A 24,819-nucleotide genomic window follows, 5' to 3' on the forward strand; every position below is an offset into this window, starting at 1 on the left:
CTGAACACTAATGACCAAAAGTATTGAAAATCAAATGCATAATGAATTTGAGGTGTTTCTGGCAGCACCTTGTCCCCCTTGCATCAAACAACTTCATTGCAGCCTTGGTTCTGAACATAAAATATGTGCACTTTGCATTGTGCATGACTTCAGGCCAAGCAACTTCTCGGAATACTGCCAAAAAGTGAAAAGGGATAGCAAGTAAAAAAAATATGAGAAGCCCTGCTCTAAATCACTATTGATTAGAGGAAAGCAAATTGAAACAATTCTGAGGTACTGTTTCATAACTATTAGATTGACTAATAGAACAGAAAAGGAGAATGAAAAATTTTGGACGGTATATAGGGAAAAAAATGAAACATTAATGCATTGTTGGGGAGTTTTGAACTGATTCAACCTTCTTTAGAACACTTTGGAACTATGCCAAAAGAGCTTTAAAACTGTGCATATATTTTGACCTAGCTGTGTCACTACTAAGTCTGTATCCAAAAAGAGATTTTTTTTTAAAATACAAATTTGTTTCTTTGTAGTTTTCAACATTCATTTCCACTAGTTTTTGAGTTCCAAATTTTCACCCCATCTCATGGCATGCATTCTGAATATCCCTTCCCCTAGTCTGTCCTCTTTTCTTTCTCTCCCCCCTTCTCTTATCCCCTTCCCCTTCTATTTTCCTGTAGGACAGGATAGACTTCTGTACCCCATTTCCTGTATTTCTTATTTCCCAGTTGCATGTGAAAACATTTTTTTAAACATGTGTTTTTAAAATTTTCCTCCCTCCCCACCCACCCTCATTGAAAAGGCAAGCAACTCAATATAGGTTTTACATGTGCAGTTATGCAAAACACTTCCATAGTGGACATGTGAAAAACTAACTCTATTTCCCTTAATCCTATTCTGCCCTCCCATTTGTTCTATTCTTTCTTTTGACCCTGTTCCTCCTCAGAAGTATCTACTTCTGATTACACCCTTTCCAATCTGCCCTCCTCTCTATCATCCCCTGCTCTCTTGTCCCCTTCTCCCCCTATTTTCTTGTAGGGTAAGACAATTTCCATCCAATTGAATGTGTATGTTATTCCCTCCTTAAGCCAAATCCTATGAGAATAAGATTTATTCATTCCCTCTCACCTTCCCCTGCTTCCCCTCCACTGCAAGAGATTTTCTTTTCTGTTTTTTTTTGTGAGATAATTTACCCCATTCTACCTTTCCCTTTCTTCTTCTCCAAGTATAATCCTCCCTCATCCCTTAATTTTATTCTCCAGATATGACCCCTTAATCTTCAACTCACCCTGTGCCTCTATCTATCTATCTATCTATCTATCTATCTATCTATCTATCTATCTATCTATACATACATACATATAATTTTTTCCTCCAACTACCCTAATACTGACAAAGGTCTCATGAGTTATAAATATCATCTTTCCATGCAGGAATGTAAACAGTTCAATCTTAATAAGTCTCTTATGATTTCTCTTTCCTGTTTACCTCTTCATGTTCCACTGAGTCCTGTATTTGAAAGTCAAATTTTCTATTCAGCTCTGGTCTTTTCATCAGGAATGCTTGAAAGTCCTCTATTTCACTGAATGACCATTTTTTCCCCTGAAGGATTATACTCAGTTTTGCTGGGTAGGTGATTCTTGGTTGTAATCCTATCTCCTTTGCCCTCTGGAATATTATATTCCATGCCCTGCGTCCTTTAATGTAGAAGCTGCTAAATCTTGTGTTATCCTGATTGTGTTTCCACAGTACTTGAATTGTTTCCTTCTGGCAGCTTGTAATATTTTCTCCTTGACCTGGGAACTCTGGAATTTGGCTATATATTCCTAGGAGTTTTCCTTTGGGGATCTCTTTCAGGAGGAGATCTGTGGATTCTTTCAATTTCTATTTTGCCCTCTGGTTCTAATATTCAGGGCAGTTTTCCTTGATAATTTCTTGAAAGATGATGTCTAGGCTTTTTTTGATCATGGCTTTCAGATAGTCCAATAATTTTTAAATTCTCTCTCCTGGATCTATTTTCCAGGTCAGTTGTTTTTCCAATGAGATATTTCACATTGTTTTCTAATTTTTCATTCTTTTGGATTTGTTTTACAGTGTCTTGATTTCTCATAAAGTCACTAGCTTCCAATTGCTCTATTCTAATTTTTAAGGAATTATTTTCTTCAGTAAGTCTTTTGGACTTCCTTTTCCATTTGGCCAATTTTTCTTTTTAGGGCATTTTCTCCTCATTGGCTTTTTGGACCTCTTTTGCCATTTGGGTTAGGCTATTTTTTAAGGTGTTATTTTCTTCAGTATTTTTTGGGTCTCCTTTAGCAAGCTGTTGACTTGTTTTTCATGATTTTCTTGCATCACTCTCATTTCTCTTCCCAGTTTTTCCTCTGCTTCCCTTACTTGCTTCTCAAAATCCCTTTTGAGCTCTTCCAAGGCCTGGGACTGATTCATATTTTTCTTGGAGGCTTTGGATGTAGGAGCTTTGACTTTGTTGTCTTCTTCTGGTTGTATATTTTGATCTTCTTTGTCACCAAAGTAAGATAATATAGTCTGACTCTTTTTGCGCTGCTTGCTCATGATCCCAGCCAATTACTTGAGTTTTAAACTCTTTGTTAAGGTAAGAGTCTGCTTCCCATGTGGAGAATGTACTGTCCCAAGCTTCAGGAGTTTGTACAGCTGTTTTCAGAGATACTTGTAGAGACCTGTAAATTTTCAGTTTTTGCAAGGTGTCATGATAAGGGGTGAGGTGTTTACTCCTTTCCTGGCCTGTGACCACAAGTATTCCTTTCTGTCCTGTAACTGTGAGGAGTGGTTTCTCTTCACAGCCACTACAAGGTCCAGCATGCCAGCATTCCTCCTCACCCCAGTACTGCCGCCCAGAACTGTGACCCAGATCCACACATGGGCAAAGCAAGAGATTCCTGCCTCAGCAGTGGCAAAGAGATCCCTGCAATCCCTCTCTGATCAGACACTGGATTCCCCCTCAGTCTGTGGGCCGAAGCTCGGGAAGCAGCTGCTCCCCTCCAGGGCCACACTCTTGGGGAATGGAGCTGAAACCCCGCCTTCCTTTCTTAGCACTGACAGAAACAGACTTCTCCCACTGACCTTCTAAGTTGTCTTTGGCATTAGTGGGTTGAGGAGTCTGGAAACCTTCACAACTGCCCGAGATTCAGTCCTCTGAGGCCTGCTCCAGGTTTGCTGCAGCCTGTGAACCCACGCCGCGCTGTGTTCCCAGCCCAGCGCGATACACCTTTCTGATCAATCATCCAGGTTGTCTTGGGCTGGAAATTTGTTTCACTCTGTCTTTTTGTGGGTTCTGCTGCTTCAGAATTTGTGTAGAGCCATTTTTTATGAGTATTTGGAGGAGTTTGGGGGAGAGTTCAAGCAAGTCACTGCTTTCACTCGGCCATCTTGGCTCCGCCCCCCCAAAAAAGAGATTTTTAAAAAAGGGGGTGGCAGGGAGTTGGAAATTGCGAGGATGCTCATCAATTGGGGAATGACTGAACAAATTGTGCTATGTGATTGTGATGGAGTACTATTGTCCTCTGAGAAATGATGAGCAGAATGTTCCTAGAAAACTCTAGAAAGACTTGAGTTGATTTAGAATGAAATGTACTGTGTACAAAGTAATAGCAATATTGTGAGATGATCAGCTGTGAATGACTTAGCTATTCTCAGCAATACAATGATCAAAGACAACTCTGAAGGAATTATGAGGAAAATGTAATACCCCAGACACTGATGGTATATGAATACAGATTGAAGCATACTTTTTTTTTACTTGTTTTATTTTTCTTGATTGCTTTTTGTCTATATTTTCTTTTACAACATGACTAATTTGAAAGTATGTTTTGTATGACTACACATGTATAACCTGTATAAAATTGCTTGCCTTCTCAATGAGGAGAGTGGAGAAGAAGGAAAGGAGATAATTTGGAACTCAATGTTTTAAAAATGAATGTTAAAATTGTTTTTATATATAATTGAGGAAAATAAAATATTAAATAAAATTTTAAAAATCAGTCTACAGTAGAAGGGGATGTTCTCCTCTGATGTCTATAGAATTCTTCTCCTCTTCCTCTTCTTCCTCCTGCTCCTCCTCTTCCTTGTCCTCCTCATAAATATTTTACAGCCAATTTTCCCCCAAATGTATGCCTGATACACTTTTAAGTTTAATCTACGTTATTAATATTTATCATCAATTTTTAAAGTCCAGGAATGAATAATACAGTAAATCGCATGTGACTTTTTAGAGTTTGCCCATTTCTGAGGTATAAATGCTCACATTTAAAATGTACCTATGGCTCCAGTGTGCTGCTTCTCCAAAGATACACTGTTAATTCCTACGATAAATTCAGTTACACAGGAATTTTCCTTTCTTTTTCTATGTCTTGTGCAATTTCTCTTTCCTTCCTTCCTTTCCTTCCTTCCTTCCTTCCTTCCTTCCTTCCTTCCTTCCTTCCTTCCTTCCTTCTTTCCTTCCTTCTTCCCTGCCTCCCTCCCTCCTTTCTTTCTTTCTTTCTTTCTTTCTTTCTTTCTTTCTTTCTTTCTTTCTTTCTTTCTCTCTTTCTTTCTTTCTCTCTTTCTTTCATTCTTTCCCAGCAGAAAACTTTACATTTCTCTCTGTTACATTTCATATTCTTTTTATTTCATTCTCGCCCCAATATAGCTTATTAAAAACTTTCTGCTTCCTTATCATTTTTTCAAAAGCACCAACTCTTCTTCCATTTAGCTTTTGTGATACTTTTCTTAAGTATCTATATCACTCTTTTGCCTTCTGCTTATATTGTTTCTCTCACTTCTATAGACTTAAAATAATCTTGTAAACACTGAATTCACGAGAGCACCCAAGAATAATGTTTCCCTATCTCCTTTTTCTCTTCATCAGTTATCAGCAATGACGTTATCATAATTACCTTCTTGAAAACATTTGTCCTTATGTGTCTTCTCTTCAGAATCCCCAGCTATGGAATCTGCATTATCTTTTCCCTGAGTTTTGTGAAACCTGTTCTCATCCTTTTCCTCCTCCTAGTCTTCCTCCTTCTCCTCCTCCTTTTTCTTCCCTTGCAATTCATCAGTCAATAGACACTTATTAAGCACTTATTGTGTGCTAAATACTGAATTTAGAAAAGAAGGCCAAAAAAAAGCCCCTGCTCTCAAGGAGCTCAAATTCCAATGAGTGAGGCAATATGCAAATAACTAGATACATACAACATGTATACGGTCTTTATATTATTCTCATGTTACCTACCTGTCGTTGCTCTGCTCAAAAGCTTGGAATGAGCAAGTAGAATCCTGGAGGAGAAGCTATGATGTGGCAGTCACACTCCATCATCTGAAAAACCCTTTTCTACTTTGTTGAGTCTGGCTTACTTGGATCTATGCCTGCCTTACATATCAGCTCCATTGAAAGTTAAGGTCAAAAAAGCTTTCTGAGTAGTTTTCCCACAGATAAAACCTGAAATCGCCTTGGAGCCTAGATCAGTCTGGAAAGGAGACTAGCCACCATCAGCCTTTCTGTTCTTTTCTCTTTTCTAAGTATTTTGGTAGACTTCCAAAAAGTAGATTACACCCATGATCTACCTCTGACACATATTGGCTGTGAGACATGAGGCACTACATCGATCTAGGTAATTCTTTAAGATTATATGTGTAGCTAATGTGAAAATATGTTTAATGGGTATGTAAATGTAAAGCCTATATCAGATTGTGCTCCGCCTTGGGGAGGGTGTGGGTGAGGAAGGGGGAGAAAAATTTTCAACTCAAAAGCATATGGAAGTGATTGTTGATAAATCAAAATAAATTAATAAAATTTTTAAAAAAAGATTATATATGTAAGAAAATTCACTGGCCTGCATTTGTGTTTTTGCATCCTGGGAGTTTCCCATGTTAATGAAATCCCAGGTTCAGTCCTTCTAGGCAGCTAGGTGGCACAGTGGCTCCAGCAGATTTTGGATACAGTGCTGGTTCTTGAGTCCAGACTCAGTCACTAGTTGTTGTAACCTGGGCAAGTCAATTAAACTCTGTCTTCCACAATTTTCTCAGCTATAAATTGAGGATTTTAGCACCAACCCTCCAGGGTTTTTGTGAGGATTAAATGAGATAATATTTGTAATTCATTAGCGTAGTATCTGACACATAGTAGGCATTAATTAAATGTTTATCCCTTCTCCCCACCACTCAATCCCAAGAGCTAATAATGGAGGAAGGAGAGTTTAAAAATGAAATGTCTTTTTCCTTAGCTTGAGTATGCCCACATATGTCAAAGCTAAATCAATAATCCTGAAAGAATGCTCATTTTTCCTGGTACAATTCGCCTGGGAATGCACACTGTGTTATTTTGCCTTTAAACTGTAATACTGCGTAATGGACTTTAAAAATAGACAAAATATCGATACTACAGCAAAAACCCCTCAGCAACATGCTGGTTAACAGCTAGATTGTATTGTGTTTTCTGAGAAGTTTGAATTTCTACTAAAAGTTAATGTAACTTCTAGAAACACAATGGGCCAGATCCTGATGGGTGAGAAAGTTACTGCTGAAGTGACCATTAAATATATTTAATGCAGCAACCTGATTTCATAGAGTGGTCTGTTTGACTGACAACAGGTCTCTCCTGTAAAATCTACATAAATCATTGTTAGGAAACTTTCAGGTGTGATTATACAATGCTCAGAAATAGATTATAAAATTCATTAGGAAATCTATCTCAGATTTATAGAATGTTAGAGCTGAAAGAGACATTGGTGATCCAAAATGTGTATTGTATAGGTAAAGAAACTGAACACCAGAGAAATTAATAACTTGACCAACTGACAGTAGCTAGCTAACAGATCAACAGAACTGGAAAGAACACAGGGCTTTCAGTCAGTAGTCAACAAACATTTATTAAGTACCTACTATGTTACTTTGTTTCAAGCGCTGGGCTAAGTTCTAAGAAAAAAGAGGGAAAGACAAAACAAAACACCAAATGAAAACAAAACAAAGATACACATGCATACATATGTACATACATACATACATACATACATACATACATATACACACACTCAGACAATCAATTTCCTTGCCTACAATAAGATGATACATTTTGGATTACTAAGATCTCTTCCAGCTCTTATATTCTATAAATCTAGGATAGAAGAGGCTACTTCCCAGAGACAAGATGAGGGAGTAAGCAGTAAATCGCTGTAACTTCCCCATGTTAACCTACAGAGAAACATAGAATAGAGCCCCAAAATAAATCCTGTAACAGCAGAACCAGTAAAAAATGGGGTGAAACAATATTTTAGCCCAATAAACTTGGAGGATTGGTAGGAAAGGTCTGTCTCACCTAGGTGAAAGGGCAGCATGGCCAGGACAGAAAGCATCCCAGCAAATCAGCAGTAAGCTCCACCTCAGAAAATCAGAGGGAGATCTTGAGCCCCAGTGTGGTGAAGCAGGCAAATGCCAACAGCAGGAACCCCCTGCCCCACATACCTTAGAGGAACTGGCGGACTCCAGCTCTGAGATCCACCACATGCTTCAATGTGGCCCTAGGCAGACAGGCATCCTTTGGTGGCTAGTTCTCCACATGTTTCAGCATAACCTTGGAGAAACAGGCAAATACTAAACCTTCAGGTGCCTAAGCAAACAGGCAGCTGACAGCTAGTGCCTGACAGCCAGCACCTGCCTGCCAGCTTTAATGTAGTCCCAGACAAAAAGGCAGCCTCCAGAGGCCAGACCTCCACTAGCACTGGGGAAACACAGAAACATGCCACCAGGCTTCAGCGCATGCCAGACGCCACTACTAGGACCTCAGAACCAAGTAAGCTGCCAGACCCCCCACAGCCACTAGTAGTACCAGCCAACTCCTACCCTACCCCTGCAGTACAGCCACAGACATAAGGGTATCCCATGGGCCTCAGTGAAACATCAGTGCAGCACCAGGTAAATAGCCAAGGCTGGCAGCCACTAACAAAAGAAGCCAGAGAAAGTGCCCCTTCCATCAGTGGAGCACAGATCAAATTTAAAAGAAAGGAAAAAGGCTGAAAAGAAGATGAGTAAAAAGCAATTAAAAAAAGTACCTGACCATAGAAAGTTATATGGTGACAGGGAAGTCCAAGAGAAAAACTCAGAAGAGGACAATGATATCAAAACACTTATAAGCAAAACCTCAAAGAAAAATTAAAAATGGTTTCAAGCACAGAAAGAACTATGAAAGAGCTCAAAAAAGGAGCTTAAAAACATTATATGAGAGGCAGAAGAAAAATAAGGAAAAGAAATGACTGTGATGCAAAAGAATTATGAAAAAAAGAGTCAACATCTTGGGAAACTGCCTAAAAAGTAGAATTGACTAAATGGAAAAGGAGATAACAAAAATCTACTGAAGAAAACAACTCCTTAAAGAGTATAATTGGCCAAATGGAAAAGAAAGTACAGAAGCTAACTGGGGAAAAGAAAACCTCAAAAATTAGAATTGGGCAAGCAGAAGCTAATGATTCTATAAGACATCATGAACCAATCAAACAAATTCTAAAGAATGAAAAAAAATGGAAGAAAATGTAAAATACCTCATTTGGGAAAAAAAGAACTGACCTGAAAATAGATTCAGGAGAAACAATGTAAGAATCATTGAACTACCTGAAAGCCATAATCAAAAGGAGGTCCTGGACAGCTTCTTTCAAGAAAAAAGTGCCCTGTTGTCCTGGAATCAGAGGGCAAAGTAGGCACTGAAATAATCCACTGATCACCTCAAGAAAGAGATCCTCAAATGAAAACCCCACAAGGAACATTACTGCTAAATATCAGAGCTATGAGGTCAAGTAAAAAAAATGCTACAAGTGGCCAGAAAGAAACAATTAAAATATCAGGGAGTCACAATCAGGATTACACAGGACTTGGCCGCTGCAACATTAAAGGATTGGAGGTCATGGAACAGTATAATCCAGAAACCAAAGGAGCTAGGACTATAACCAAGAATCACTTACCTGATAAAAATTAAGCATAATACATCAAGAGAAAAAATGATCATTTAACAAAATAGAAGGATTTCCAGCCTTCATAAGGAGAACACCAGCACTAAACCAAAATTTTGACTTTTAATATCAAGACCCAAGAGAAGCATAAATAGCTAAAAAGGGAGAAGGAAACATAAGGTATTCAATAGAGCAAAACAATTTATATGCCTACAAGAGAAGATAATCCTTGTAACTCTTAAAAATTGTATCAATAACAGTGCAGAAAAAAATATACATAGACAGCAGGTACAGGTGTAAGGTGAATTTGAGTGAATGACATGAAAAAAAATCCTTATCTCTTTTGATTAGATCTATTTTTGCTCTTGCTTTGTCTGATATCAGGATTCCTACCCCTACTTTTTTTTTACTTCAGCTGAAGCATAATATATACTGCTCCAGCCTTTTACCTTTACCCTGTATGTGCAACTCTTCTTAAAATATATTTCCTGTAAATAACATATTGTAGGATTATGGTTTTTAATCTGCTTCTGCTTTATGGGAGAGTTCATTCCATTCACATTTACAGTTATGATTACTATCTGTGTCTTTTTCTCCATCCTTTTTTCCCCCTGCTTATGCTTTTCTTTCTCCTTTCTCCTTCCCCCACACTAGTGTTTTGCTTTTGACCAACACCTCCTTCAGTACCTCCTCCCTTCTATTATCCCTTTCCCTTTTCTTCCCCTTTACCCTTACTGCTTGCTCCCTCCCTTCTATTCCCCCTCCCTTTTCTTTCCCCTTTTCACTCCTACTGCATATATGGAAAGTTTGATTTCTGTACCTAACTGATTATGTTATTCCCTTCTTGAGCCAAATCTGATGAGAGTAAGGTTCAAACAATGCTCACCCCCCCTTCTTTCCCTCGCTGTAATAGAATTTTCTGCCTTCTCCTGTAATGTAATTTACTCTTCTCTTCCTCCTCCTTTCTCAGTACATTTTCTAAGATCAGACTAATCCACTCACTTGGATCCATTTAACCCACTTGATTAGATTTTGTTTTTTGTCATTACATCAAAGTCAACTAATATCCACCCCCTTTATGTATACTCCTTTAACATGGTGTAATAACAATGCAGTTCTCAAGAGTTGCAAGTGTCATCTTCCCTTGTAGGGATGTAAACAGTCCACCCTTATTAACAACATATTGTATCTTTCTGTCCCATTTACCTTTTTATGTCTTTCTTGAATCTTATACTTGAAGATCAAATTTTTGTTGAGCTCTGGTCTTTTTATCAGGAAGGTTTGGAAGTCTCCTATTTCATTGAACATCCATCTCCTCCCTTGAAAAATCATGCTCATTTTTGCTGGGTAGTTGATCCTTGGCTGCAATCCAAGCTCCTTTGCCTTATGGAATATCATGTTCCACACCCTGCGGTCTTTTAATATAGAAGCTGCAAGGTCCTGTGTAATCTTTATTGTGGTTCCATGATGTTTAAATTGTTTCTTTCTGGCTGCTTGCAGCACCTTCTCTTTCATCTGGTAATTTTGGAATTTTGCTATTATATTCCTTGGTGTTGTCAATTTGGGATCTCTTTCAGGTGGTGAGTGGTGTATTCTTTCTATGGTTATTTTGCCTTCTGGTTCTAGGACTTCCGGGCAGTTTTCCTTTATGATTTCCTGAAAGATACTGTCCAGGCTCTTTTTTTCATTGTGATTTTGAGGTAGTCCAATAATTTTTAAATTGCCTCTCCTGAATCTATTTTCCAGGTCGGTTGTTTTACCAATGAGGTTTTCATCTATTTTTTCAATTTTTTGTTTCTGTTTGACTGATTCTTGCTCTCTCATAGAGTCATTAGTTTCCATTTGTCCAATTCTAGTTTTTAACAGATTATTTTCTTCTGTTTTTGTACTTTCTTCTTCAATTGGTCAATTGTGTTTTTTAGGGGCTTGTTTTCTTCAGTGTGTTTTTTTTTCCAATTGGCCAATTGTATTTTTTAAGGACTCTTATACCTCTCTCATTTGACTTTTAAAATCCTTGCTGAGCTCTTCTAAGAAAGCTTTTTTGGGCTTCAGACCAGTTCATGTTACCTTTTGACATTGCAGATGTGGGTTTGTTGACAATGTTGTCCTCTTTAGAATTTCTGTCTTGATCTTCACTCTTCTCATAATATGAATCTACGTTACGTTTCTTTTTACTCATGGTGTTTCTTTATTCCATGGCTTTTAAAGAGATTTAGCTCTCCTGCTGGGGAACAGAGCGCTGACCCAAGCTTCTTGTGTTGGGAGCCTAGGTCTTGGTCCCTGGCTTTGTGTGCTGGGACCTCTTATATTGGTAATTAGAGGCGGTAGGGTTCTGGCAGCTTGCCTCATGTTGGGCTGGAATCAGCAAGGCTGGAACTTTCAGGCAATTCTAGGTTGCCTGCTTTTCCTTTCCTTTAGCTTTCTTCAGCTCCTTTTAGATGGGTGGTGCAGGGTGTTTATCTGCCTGGGGCCACTTGCAATGCTGCCTCCCTCATTTCTGCTAATGCACTGGGAGATTCCTTTGAGGTAGAGTGCCAAGGCACCTGGTGGTTTTCTGAGCTGGTTTCCACCAGTTCCCCCCACCCTCACTGAGGGACTCAGAGGTCCAGGTGTTGGTATTTGTCCTCTCTACCACCTGGGCTTCAGGATTTCTTCCTGGTTGGCAATTGGAGGCTGCAGGGCTCTGACAGCTCACCTGGTGTTGGGCTGGAACCAGCAAGGCTGGGACTTTGCTAAGACTTTAGGTTGCTTTCTTCAGCTCGTTTTGATGAATGCTGCAGGGTACTTATCCACCTGGGACCCCTTGTAATTCTGCCTCCCTTATTTTTGCTGAGGCACTGGGAGACCTGTTTGCTGAGCTGCTGCTTTGCTGCTCCCTGTCTTTCTTCTAGTCAGGTGTTCCAGGATTTTTTTCTTCGGTGATATTTTCTGGGTTTTCAGAGGTTGATAGGGGAGAGTGAAAGCAACTACCTTTTTACTCTCCCATCTTGGCTCCCAGAAGCAGAGTCGACATGAAAAAAAAAATTAAGACATGAGAAAGAGTACAAGAGGAGCAGAAGGAGGGAGAGGTAGAATGAGGTAAATTATCTCACATGAAGAGGTTAGAAAGACTATTACAGTAGATGATAGGTATCCTTGAATGATGAGAGGATATAATATACATAATCAATATATAATATGTAAAAATTATATATAATATATAAAATTTATAAAATTTATATAAAATATAAAAATTTTATATATATATAAAAATACAAATATATAAAAATATAATATACATAATCAGTTGAATAGATAAATCTATTTTGCCAGACAGTGAAGTAGGAGGGAAGAAGATTAAGTAAAGTGGGAGGGTGGGGACTGACAGAAGGGAGAGAAGATCAGGGGAGGTGGTAGACAGAAGCAAAATACTGTTGAGGAGGGCAAGGGGGAAAAGAGAGAAAGGACGAACAGAAGAAAGAATAGGATGGAGGGAAATACACAGCAATCATAACTGTGAAAAAGAATGGGATGAACTCTTCCATAAAACAAGTTGATAGCAGAATGGATCAAAAGTAAAATCCTAAAATATGTTGTTTGCAAGAAACACACTTGAAGAAGAGAAACATAAACAAAGCAAAGGCAAAGGACTGGAGCAAAATCTATTATGCATCAGTTGAAGAAGAAAAAAAAGTAGGGGTAGCAATCCTGACCTTAGTCAAAGTAAAAGCAGAAAAAATAGACCTTATAAAAAGAGATAAGGAAAGAAATTATATCATGGACAATGAAACAATCAAATTAGAAGAGCAAGGAATAGCCTATCTGTCAGATCTATAGAGAGGGGAAGAATTCATGACCAAACAAGAGATAAGGAACATTATGAAATGTAAAATAGATAAATTTTATTATATTAAATTTAAAAACTCTTGTATAAACAAAACCAATGCAACTACAATTAGAAGGAAAGCAAAAAGCTGAGAAACAATTTTGATACAAGTGTCTCTGATAAAACCCTCTTTTCTCAAATATATAGAAAACTGAGTCAAATGTATGAGAATACTAGCCATTCCCTAATTAATAAATGGTCAACAGATGTGAACAGGCAGTTCTCAGATGCAGTAGTCAAAGATATATTTAGTTATATGAAGAAATGCTCTAAATCAGTTTTGATTAGAGAAATGGAAATTACAACAACTCTCAAATACTACGTCACAGCAATCATGTTGGCTAATATGAGAAAAAAGGAAAATTATAAATGTTGGAGAGGATGTGGGAAAATTGGAACCCTAATGCATTGTTGGTGGAGTTGTGAACTGATTCAACCATTCTGGAGAGCAATTTGGAACTATGCCCAAAGGGCAACCAAACTGTGTATACCCTTTGATCCAGCAATATCACTACTAGGTCTGTATTCCAAGAGATCACAAAAAAGGGGAAAGGACCTATCTGTGCAAAAAAAAATATTTATAGTAGCTCTTTTTGTGGTGGCAAAATATTGGAAATTGAGAGGATGTCCATCAATTGGGGTATGGCTGAACAAGCTGTGGAATGTGAGCGTAATGGAATACTATTGTGCAATTAGAAATGATGAACAGGCAGATTTCAGAAAAACATGGAAAGACTTGTACAAACTGACACAAAGTGAAATGAGCAGAACCAGGAAAACATTTTACATAGTATCAACAATATTTTGTGATGATCAACTATGAATGACTCAGCTCTTCTCAGCAGCATAATGATCTAAACAGGTACAAATAATGAAGGAAAATACTATCCATATCCAGATAATGATCTGATAGACTGTGAATATAGATTGAAGAATATTTTTTCCACTTAATTCACTCTTGTGTTTTTCCCTTTTGATCTGTTTCATCTTCCACAACTGTGATGAATATGGAAATATGTTTTACAAGACAGCACATTTATAAACTATGTCAAACTGCCTACCATTTTCAGAAGAGGGAAGGGAAAGGGGGGAAGGAGAAAAATTCACAAGTCAAAGTCTTGTAAAAATGAATGCTAAAATTTGTCTTCATATTTTGATATGTAATTGGGGGAAAATAAAACACTATTTAAAGGGTGGGTGGTGGAAAGCAAAACAAAAACAAAAATAAAAACCTAAAATAAATTACCCATTCAATTTCCTAGCCTAGATCTGAGAATTATATGGTCACATATATAGATGAATATAGATGACCAGGTCTTCCTTTGGAGGGGGAAGAAGGGGATATACATTTATTAAGTGTTTACTATGTACCAGGCACTGTGCTAAGTAAGCCCTTTACAAATATTAAGTCATTTGATCCTCACAACAACCCTGGGAGGTAGTTGCTCTTATTTCCGCATTCACAAATGAGGAAATTGAGGCAAAAAGAGGTTAAGTGACTTGCCCAGGGTCACAGAGCTTGGAAGTATTTGAGGCTTGATTTGAATTTGGGTGTTCTTGAATTTAGGCCCTGAGTTGTATCTACTGCACAACCTAGTTGCTTCTATACTGGCAACTGCTAGTAAAGAACAGCAATTTACATGGTTGTATGTATGTGTCTTAGTCATTAGAATAAATATTTAGTAATATTTCACTAAATGCCTACTATATGCCAGAATCTGTGCTAAGCTTTTGCACAACAAAAAAGGCAAAAGTCTGTCTCAGTGATAACAAACAAAAAAGCACAAACAAGCTATATACAGGTTAAACAGGAAACAATTGAGAGGAAGGCACTGGAATTAAGAGATAGTGGGAAAGTCTTCCTGTAGAAAATGGGATTTAAGTTGGGACTCCCTCCCTATAGCTGGTTTACTTGATTCAGTTGCTATGTGGCTAAAACTTCACAGTAATTCTATTAAGGTTGATATGTTAGGTTTTATAAAAAATGAAAAAAAAACCCTTACTGAGTCGTGATTTGACAGTTTGGAAATTTTCTCTGATCCTTTCATATTGTATAGAAATGATAACTACTTTCCTACAGCCATTTTCTAAACTAATAATTTGTCAGGGGAAAAAGACACCTAGGAACACGGCCCAAGTTGGCAGGAAAATTATCCAAGAATTATAAGATAAGGATTGTTTGTATATGATGCACTGAAATGACATAAGATTCCCAACATGCCTTTAGTGTAATTTAATTTAATCATTGACTCTGACATACATAGCTAGAGTGTCATCAATCATCACAGATAATATTTTTTCTAAGTCACCAAAACTAATTATACTCACTAATCTCCAGTCACTGAAACTAATCACTGCACTGCATTAAAAATCAATCCTTTACATGGTGCTATGAAGGTCTGTCAGGTGCAGTAATTCTTCATGATCCTCAAAATCCCATGTTAATTACATGAAAACTTGCATACCCACATTAAGAGCTGACTCCAATCTGTCTTCCCCTGTGAGAAGAAGCCATGAACCACGGAGAATTGTTCAGTATTTGTGCTACGTAGGGACAATTTTAGTGTGAAAACACCTCCTAATGTCTGGCTTGTTTGTTGCTCCAACAGTAATTGGGAAGAATTTTTAGCCATTTTCTGCTTTAAGTGCTTAAAATCATGGAAGGGAATGAGCAGAAAACTCCTTTATCACCTTTGGCTCAAAACTGTACTACTCCTAGGAGAGGCAACAGCATAAATAAATTCTGGAAAGAAACCATTCTTGACTAGCACTGCTGCAAATGGTATGCGAAAAACTCTGATGCTGGTTTTTACTTAAAAGTAGACAATGAAAGCAAGAACTTTTTCCCAAAACAAGTCAGAGATAAGGGAAATCCCATGCACGTACGAATACATCTCTCCCAGAAAAATCAGAAGAGAAGGCTTAATATAATAGCCTTGGTGTTCTGTATTTGTATAATAGCTAGCATTTATATAATCTTTTAAGGTTTAAAAGCACTTTACTTCTTTGATCCTCATAGCAATCCCTTTTACATCTGAAGAAATTGAGGCAGAGAGAGGTTTAGTGACTTTTCTAGAATTATATTGATAGTAAATGTCTGAAGTAGGATCTGAACTCAGGTCTTCCTGACTCTAGGTACAGCATTAAGACTGCATCAACCATATTTATTTATTTATCTCTTTATTTCTTCTGTGTAGTAGGTAGTAAGCTATAGACATGGTCAGTCTGAATCATATCTCTATTCAGTTGATTCTAAAGTCTTTGTAGTCCTGACCTCCTTTCTGGATTTCAGACTCAAATTTCTTTCTTTCTTTCTTTCCTTCTTTCTTTCTTTCTTTCTTTCCTCCTTTCTTTCTTTCTTTCTTTCTTTCTTTCTTTCTTTCTTTCTTTCTTTCTTTCTTTTTTTTCTTTTTTTTTTTTCTTTTTTTCTTTCTTTCCTTCCTTTTCCTTCTTCCTTCCTTCCTTCTTCTTCCTTCTTCTTCCTTCCTTCCTTCTTCTTCCTTCCTTCCTCTTCCTTCTTTTCCTTCCTTCTTTCTTTCTTTCTTTCTTTCTTTCTTTCTTTCTTTCGCTATAAAGGTACAATCATATTAAACATATTTTTACATTAGTCATGTTGTGAAAAAGAATACAAATAAGAGAGAAAACCACAAGGAAAGAAAAACAACAACAGAAAAAGAGAAAATAGTAGTTTTGATCTGCGTTTAGACTCTGTAGTTCTTTCTCTGCATGGGGGTAGCTTTTTCCATCATGTCTTTAGGAATTGTCAGACTCGAATTTCTTAACTGCCTATTGATTATTTCATATGAATATTCTCTTAGCACCTCAAATTCAACATACCCAAAAGTCATTTTTTATCTTTCCCACCAAATATCTTTTCCTTCTACCAAGTGTTTCTATGATATATTTCATTGAACCTATCTCCTTCATCTTTCATATCCCACCAGCTACCAAGTCCTATCAGTTTCAGCTTTGCAATATCTCTGGCATCCTCTTTCAGCCCCCATAACCCACTGAGAGTCAGTTAATGTACATGCATTTATATGCCAGGTACTGTCATCCTAGTCCCTGAGGATAAAAAGACAAATATTTAAAAATTTCAACTCTACTGGGAAAGACGATAGATATATAAATAAATATATCCTAAATACAGATGTTATCCATAAACCAGAATCACCTCCTCCCAGAAAAAAAGGCCTGGTTTTAGTCTAAAGTGTGCCTAGATTCTGTTCTAGTGGAACCTAACAAAAGAAAAATATATGTGTATGTATATATATATTTATATATTTTTTTTCTCATACTCTCTGACTCACCCTCCACTGCAGAGTAGAACCTTAAGTAAACTCTCATAAACAAAATTCAAGTATATCTCATGTCTAAAGTTTCTTCTAAAAGAGATTAATGGCTCCTCTTCTCAAAAGGTACTGGCTTTACAAAGAAGTATATATCGGGTATAGGATAGTTATTATTTCTTTAACCATGAATGAAATGCTTAAAGCAGAAAAAAAAATTGATAGGTGCACCAAAACAAATCCTTCAGACATGAAACACTTTGTGGAATTGCTTAAAAGTTGTTTATTCATTTTCTCTTCTGACTTGCACTTTTTGAGCGACTTTCAATTGCAGATGCCTTGGAAAGCTAGGCACAGCTTGGGCATTAGAATTTTAGATGAAGAGTCTTCCTGATGGTGGTGCTTATCATCGCAGAGAAATGCTACAGTTGAAGGAATCTTCCCCTCCTGATTCAGTACCTGACTCTGGACCTCCCAAAGTCAAACTCAGAAAGGAGCTACCAAGGTGGAAAACATACATCTCCCAGAATTGCTGTAGAAACACACATGTGCACGGCGCGCACACACATACACACACACACACATGCGTGTGCACATATCTGAAGAAGTAGATAGGGACTTCAGGTCCAGTGTCAGATTCATATAGGAAGGATAAGGTTTTACTGCCAAGTTTCCATAGCCGCTACAATTTCACTGGGGTTGGGGTGTGGGGTGTGAGGTGTGAGGCAAGGTACAAACAATCTCCTTCCCCAATCAGGGAGATCAAAGGCAACTTGACAGAGTACTAAGTGATATATTTAAAGAGAATAAGACAGAGAAGGGCAAAAACATTTTTTTCTTCTTTTAAAGCCTCCTGAGTAGACTAAGACTCTGGCTTAGTCCAAAATCATCTTTTACAAAGTCTTCCAAACCTCCACCTTGCATCCTTATCACAGAGACCAAAGTACCATCCAAGAGCCACTGGTTAATTATATCCTTTAGTAAAAGGCCAAAGCACATGTGGCACGCCAGAAAAGCCAGAGCATAGACTTATCTCCACATGTCTCTGTAGGATGAGGGAGGGCCCAGGCAGTTGGAAGATTGGTAAAGAGTTAGTGTAGCCACATAAGCCCATAACACTGCCTAGTGTTACTTGAATCAGGTAAAAACATACTTGGGAAAGGAGCAGCTAGGTGGCACAGTGGATAGAACACCAGTCCTGGAGTCAGGAGGATCTGAGTTCAAATCCAGCCTCAGATACATAACACTTGATAGCTGTGTGACTCAGGACAAGTCACTTAATCCCAATTGCCGCATATTAAAAAAAAATATACTTGGGAAATATTTAATGAAATGAATTAAAATAAAACATACATAATGTCAATATGTGATTTTCTGAGTCAATACACAGCCTGTAAAGGATTCTCATGTATGTTTTAGTAACATCTATTTCTATTTGAGTTTGACCCTACAGGTGTAGAAATTGGCAGATGAACAATATTTTAAAGGAAATAAGGAACTCTAAGATACAGCAATGAGGACAGAGTATATACCAGGCATCAGATCACTGATTGGATGTGTAAGAGAGTGGGAAATCAAGTTATTATACTAATGTCATGAGACCTATCAAGTGAAAGAATACTGCTAGTTTTAATGTATATAGAGGTCAGAAGAGTAGTGGTCATTACAGGAAAGATATCAAGTTAAATTCTGGACATACTAAGTTTGAGTTACCTATGGAAGTTTATGATACCCAATAGACAGATGGAAATGTATGAAAGCTAAGGAGAGAGATTTGAGCTGGATATACCAAATTTTGAGTCATCCAAACAGAGGTAATAATTAAATTCATGAGAGATTATAGTCTCTGAGGGATAGAATTTAGGAAGACCAGAGAAGAGGGCCTAGCAAAGAGACTAGGGAAACACTTAGAGTTAGACAGTCCTATGTGAATAATGAACTAGCAGAGCAGCTAAGGAAACTTGATCAGATTTGTCTTCAAAAATCCTAATGGAAAAAGGATGGTCAAAGGACAAAAAAAGAAGCAATTATTTCTAAAGCAAGATACTGCCACTCAAGGATGGCAGCCATGGGAGGAAAATAGATGCCAATGACAAATAAAATGTCCCCTTCCCCCCTGCCTATTCCACACATCCAATTCATTAATCCAATAAACATCTATTAAGCACTTGCTATATGCCAGACACTGTGCTAAATGCTGGGGACAGAATAAATAATAATAATAATGATAATAATAATAATAATAATCTCTGTCCTTGAGGACTTTACAATCTAACAGAGGAGACAACACACAAAATAGATAGGAAAGTATGAATTAAAGGGCACCAGGGACTATCCAACACAAGGGCATTTTGTTCGGTGGAGTTGAACCAGGCAGAACAGCAGATATGAAGTAGGGTAATATGAGAATCCAGTTTCTTCCTTCTACAAAGGAAAGCATTGGGAGGAGTTTAGTATTTTGTCCTCTAGACCTCCAATCAAAGGGGAAAAGGGTTTGAGGTAAGTGGTCAACAAGTGTTGAGGTAGCAGTATGATGGTGAGATTAGAAGTCATGAGCTTATCCTGGGAGAGGCACCTGTTCTATGGAGTTAAAACCAGGCAGAGCTGCAGATACAAAGTGGAACATAGGTTATCAGAAAATAATAGGTTAGTTGCTTAGATGCAACAAGCTGGAAAATCTGATGTTAGACCCCAAGCCACTTAGTGATCAAATTGTCATATTTAAAACAGAATAATTGACTCAAAAAACTTTAGTAACTTTCCATTATTTACCAAGTAAAATTTATAATTTTTTGTTCACCATTTAAGGTTCTTCATCCTTATTTCACATCACTTCCTCCCATCCACACACTACACTCTATCAAAGTGGACTATCTGCCTTGCACCTGCCCAAACACAAGCTTCATTCTTCTGTCTCCAAATCCTTGATCATAGTTTTGCCTATGCCTGAGAAACTGTCTTCAGCCCTTTAAATTTTTACCCACCTTTAATAACCCATCTCAAATTATAGCCCTTCTAAATAGCTTTCCCTGACATATATTACATAGTATTTATTTATAGGACAGTATTTATTTTCCTTCTTGGCCCTTATGTAACATTTTGTTTTGTTCCTCTTAAATACATTTCCTACAGGAGTAGGAAGGGAAAGTCACAGAATTCATAAACTGGAGGGAGATTTAACATGTAATAATTTAACTTACTCAATTTTTGGATAAGAAAGGGAAGGGAAGGGAAGGGAAGGGAAGGGAAGGGACGGGACGGGACGGGAAGGGAAGGGAAGGGAAGGGAAAGAAGGAAGGGAAGGGAAGGGAAGGGAAGGGAAGGGAAGGGAAGGGAAGGGAAGGGAGGGAAGGGAAGGGAAGGGAAGGAAGGGAAGGGAAGGAAGGGAAGGGAAGGGAAGGGAAGGGAAGGGAAGGGAAGGGAGAAAGAGAGAGAGAAAGAGAGAGAGAAGAGAGAGAGAGAGAGAGAGAGAGAGAGAGAGAGAGAAGAGAGAGAGAGAGAAAGAAAGAAAGAAAGAAAGAAAGAAAGAAAGAAAGAAAGAAAGAAAGAAAGAAAGAAAGAAAGAAAGAAGGAAAGAAAGGGAGACAAACAACAAGTACAAAAGTAGCTGCCCACTGGGGTAGTTCCAAACTGGAACTGGCCAGCTGGGCAATATGAATTTCTTTCTTTCTTTCTTTTCTTTCTCTCTCTCTCTCTCTCTCTCTCTCTCTCTCTCTCTCTCTCTCTCCTCTCTCTTCTCTCTTTCTCTCTCTCTTTTCTCCCTTCCCTTCCCTTCCCTTCCTTCTTCCCTTCCCTTCCCTTCCCTTCCCTTCCCTTCCTTCCCTTCCCTTCCCTTCCCTTCCCTTCCCTTCCCTTCCCTTCCCTTCCCTTCCCTCCTTCCCTTCCCTTCCCTTCCCTTCCCTTCCCGTCCCTTCCCTTCCCGTCCAGTCCCGTCCTGTCCCGTCCCATCCCTTCCCTTCTCTGAGGTTTTTGGGAGAGTGTTTAAGTTCAGAACAAAATAAGAACAATAACAATAAGAATCGCAGCAGCAGCAGCAGCAGCAGCAACATCTTAGATTGGAAAATAGCAACGTTTTAATGTTAAAGGGATAAGGAATGATAGGTTCAAGAAGGGGCCATTGAAACAATCACGTGGCCAGAAAATAATTATTATTGATTGTGGATTTCATGGTTTATTGAGTAACCAAAAACTTTGGCTATATTGTGGCTATAATGACAGCATTTTCATTCACCTTATATTTGGTAGCATTTATCTGATTTATTAATTAGAATTTGAATCAAATAGAAGAAAGGTTAGTAGTCCAACTCGTATCACTTTCATAAAAGTGTCTTTGCTTCTCAGATACAGAAATGAATTAAGACTTCACTTTGTAGTCTCCAATACTTTAATAATGCCCCAATACTTTTCTTAACTACTTTATATATTCCTTCTGCACATTCAATATAAAATGTGCCAATGTTCCACAGGACAAAGAACAAGTGTTTTTCTAAGTATTAAATGATCATTTTACTAAAATCAGTAAATGTACAATGGAAAATAATTTTATGGCTGGCATATAATGAGGTTTCATCTCTAGAAATAGGAGAAAAATATCATAATAGTAAGGGACGATTGCCTCAGTGTTACAAAGAAAGAGTTATTTTCAATTGCACACCATTACCAGCCAAAGAAAATGTGGGGTCTGAAGTGGGAGGCACTATGTCTAGCAGTCTGAGCAGTGCCATTATTTCAGAGAAAGATCAATGTGAAAAGAAAAAAAAAACAAATTATCTAAAATGCTGTAATGTTAAAAAAGCTTGAGTAGGGGGAAGTGAAACTACAGTTTGATGAAAATTATATACTTAGAAAAAAGAGTAAAAATAGTTATTGTCTAAGAGTCAACATTAAAATTTCAGCAGACTACAGAAGTTACTTGTTTTTTACTTGTAATTTAGAAGTAAGTAAAAAAAAAAGCTGGTCTCTTCTCATAGCATTAAATAAACTATATTTCTTTAAACTTTTTAAAGAAAGAAGGGAGAAAAACCCTTTAACTTATTCTATGTAAATTGTCATATTTTTGCTATAAAAAATTTAAAAAACTTTACCTCAAAGTTCAAAATTATGCTTATACTTTTTATTCATTCATATATTTATCTGTTTTCTTATTCATTTCTCCCTTCCTTTCTCTCTCTCTCTCTCTCTCTCTCTCTCTCTCTCTCTCTCTCTCTCTCTCTCTCTCTCTCTCTCTTTGTCTCTTTCATGAGTGAGTGAGTGAGTGAAACCAAGTTCTTAAATGAGGTTTCTACACCAATGAATTGTAAGAATCACAGATATTCAGAGTTGTTAAGGTACTTCAGAGGCTACCAAGTCAAACAGATAACTGGTTAAAAATAGTATATACTACTACTAAAAATGGTCAGGCTTTTCTTGAACATTTTTAGTGAGGGAGAATCCACTAATTGTGATAACTGATATGATATTATAATATCATAATTATGCTAGCATGATAGCTAAAGAAAGCTAAGTAGCATAGTGAATAGAGTACTGGTTTGGATTCAGAAAGATTCATCTTCCTGAGTTCAAATCTGACCTCAAACATTTACTTATTGTGTGACCCTAGGCAAGTCACTTAACCCTGTTTGCCGCAATTTCCTCACTTGTAAAATGAACTGGAGAAGGAAATGGTAAATCACTCCAGTGTCTTTGCTAAGAAAACCCCAAATGGGGAGATGGAATTTTCAATGTTACCTGAAGGGAGCCAGGCAAGCTAGGAGGTGGAGATGAAGAAGTAGAGCATTATGTCTGGAGCTGAAAGATGAAGTGTCTTGTTCACGAAACAGCAAGGAGATCAGAGTCACTGGATCAAAGAATATTTGGTAAGCAGTAAGATATAAGAAAATTGGAAAAGTGGGAGGGTCTGGGAGATGAAGGGATTTGAATACCACCAGACTTTGTATTTGCTCCTGGAGGCAATAGAGAGCCACTGGAGTTTACTGAGTAGGAGACTGACATTGTCAGGCTTGCCAGGAAAATCACTTTGATGGCTGAATGGAGGATGCATTGGAGTAAGGAGAGACTTGAGGCAGGCAGACCCATCAACAGGTTATTGCAATAGTCCAGGTGTGAGGAGATAAAGGCCTATATATATTTAATGTCAGTGTCAGAGGAGATAAGGGGGAGTGTTGGAGGTATGTTGCAAAGGTGAAATTGACAGACTTTGACAACAGATTGGATATGAGGGGTGAGAGATAGTAAGAAGCAGAGTATTACACCTAGATTGGGAGCCTGAGGAATTGAGAGGATGATGTTGCCCTTGACACTAATGTGGAGTTTGGAGGTGGGGAAGATTTTTTTAGGGGGGGATAATGAGTTCTGTTTTGTACATGTTAAGTTTGAGACATCCTCTGGACATCCAGTTGGAGATGTCTGAAAGGCAGTTGAAGATGTGAGACTGGATAACTACATAATCTTGAAAATCTATTTTTGCCCATTTTGTCCATTTTAAAGCCAAATTTTGAAAAATTACACATTTTGTAGATGTCCAGTATTAGCATAGGTACAATTCCATTCTTGCTTTTTAGAAATAAACCAAATACATGCAGTTCAACATTTATTACTATTTTTAAATCAACTCATCTTTTACACAGACAAAAATGTACTTATTTGATAAGGTCAAACTTCAGCTCCTTGTCTTGATTTTTAATGTGGAAAATTATTATATATGTGTGTTGATGTGTATATATATCTATATAGTTACATTTGTAAAATACATATATGGACATGTATATTTATATATACACATATATGCATATATACACTTAATTTGTTTCTTCTAAACATAGGAAAATAAAACAATGGAGAATCTAGTCTAAGATCATTCAGACAAATTCCAATTTGATATGCATTCCAATCATGACAGACGTTGGCTGGTCTGAATTTTCAGGGGCCGTTTTAATGATACCTAAGGGTCAAGAAGGTCAATGGTAGGATTGATTATCTGAGATGTGAATAATCAGATTGACTAAGGACAATTTAATGTCTCCTCTCCTGTAACCTCCCGAGGAATACTACATACTTCCCAATATGACTGTTCATGCCACTTAGGTGATTAAGGAATCATCAATTGTAATACTTCTGGTAAGATGGGATTCTACTTGGTCTTAATAGCTAACCTTCTGGGTAGGTAATATCTGCCTTCTGGAACTCTTGGGCATCACCATTTGACCTCTCATTCAATCCTAAAGATTAGTCCCGTCTGTTCCTAAACTGTAAGGATCAGTGAGCCTGTCTATCTTCGCTAAAGCCAAAAATCTTCAATAGATATTGTCTCTTCTTCAGAAGTGAACATTTTGAAAACAAGACCTGTTGCATACCCAGCTTTTAGCATAGTGCTTGGTACATAGTAAGCACTTTAAAGCTTTTCCATTCTGTAAATGTCTTTTCCTTGACCTCAATAGAAATAACCCTTGTGGTCACTGGATGTCACTGTTGATTCAAAGAGCTTGCTGAAGAAGAACAATTCAAGTTATCACTGATAAAAATTCAATTTATGATGACATTAGTTTTGGCATCACACTGTAATAACAAGTGAGCTACGTCAAAATTTTAAAATGTTTTATTTTTAAGTACATGTGACCCATAAGAAAATATGATAGGTGCATATCAATAGAGTAAGAAGAAACCAACAAACATTCAAAGCAATGATTTGAGAATGTGGTTTGATAATAGGAAAAAAAAGTTA

The sequence above is a fragment of the Phascolarctos cinereus genome, unplaced genomic scaffold, assembly GCF_003287225.1.
Source record: "Phascolarctos cinereus isolate Bilbo 61053 unplaced genomic scaffold, phaCin_HiC Scaffold_5;HRSCAF=322, whole genome shotgun sequence".
NCBI classification, from domain to species: domain Eukaryota; kingdom Metazoa; phylum Chordata; class Mammalia; order Diprotodontia; family Phascolarctidae; genus Phascolarctos; species Phascolarctos cinereus.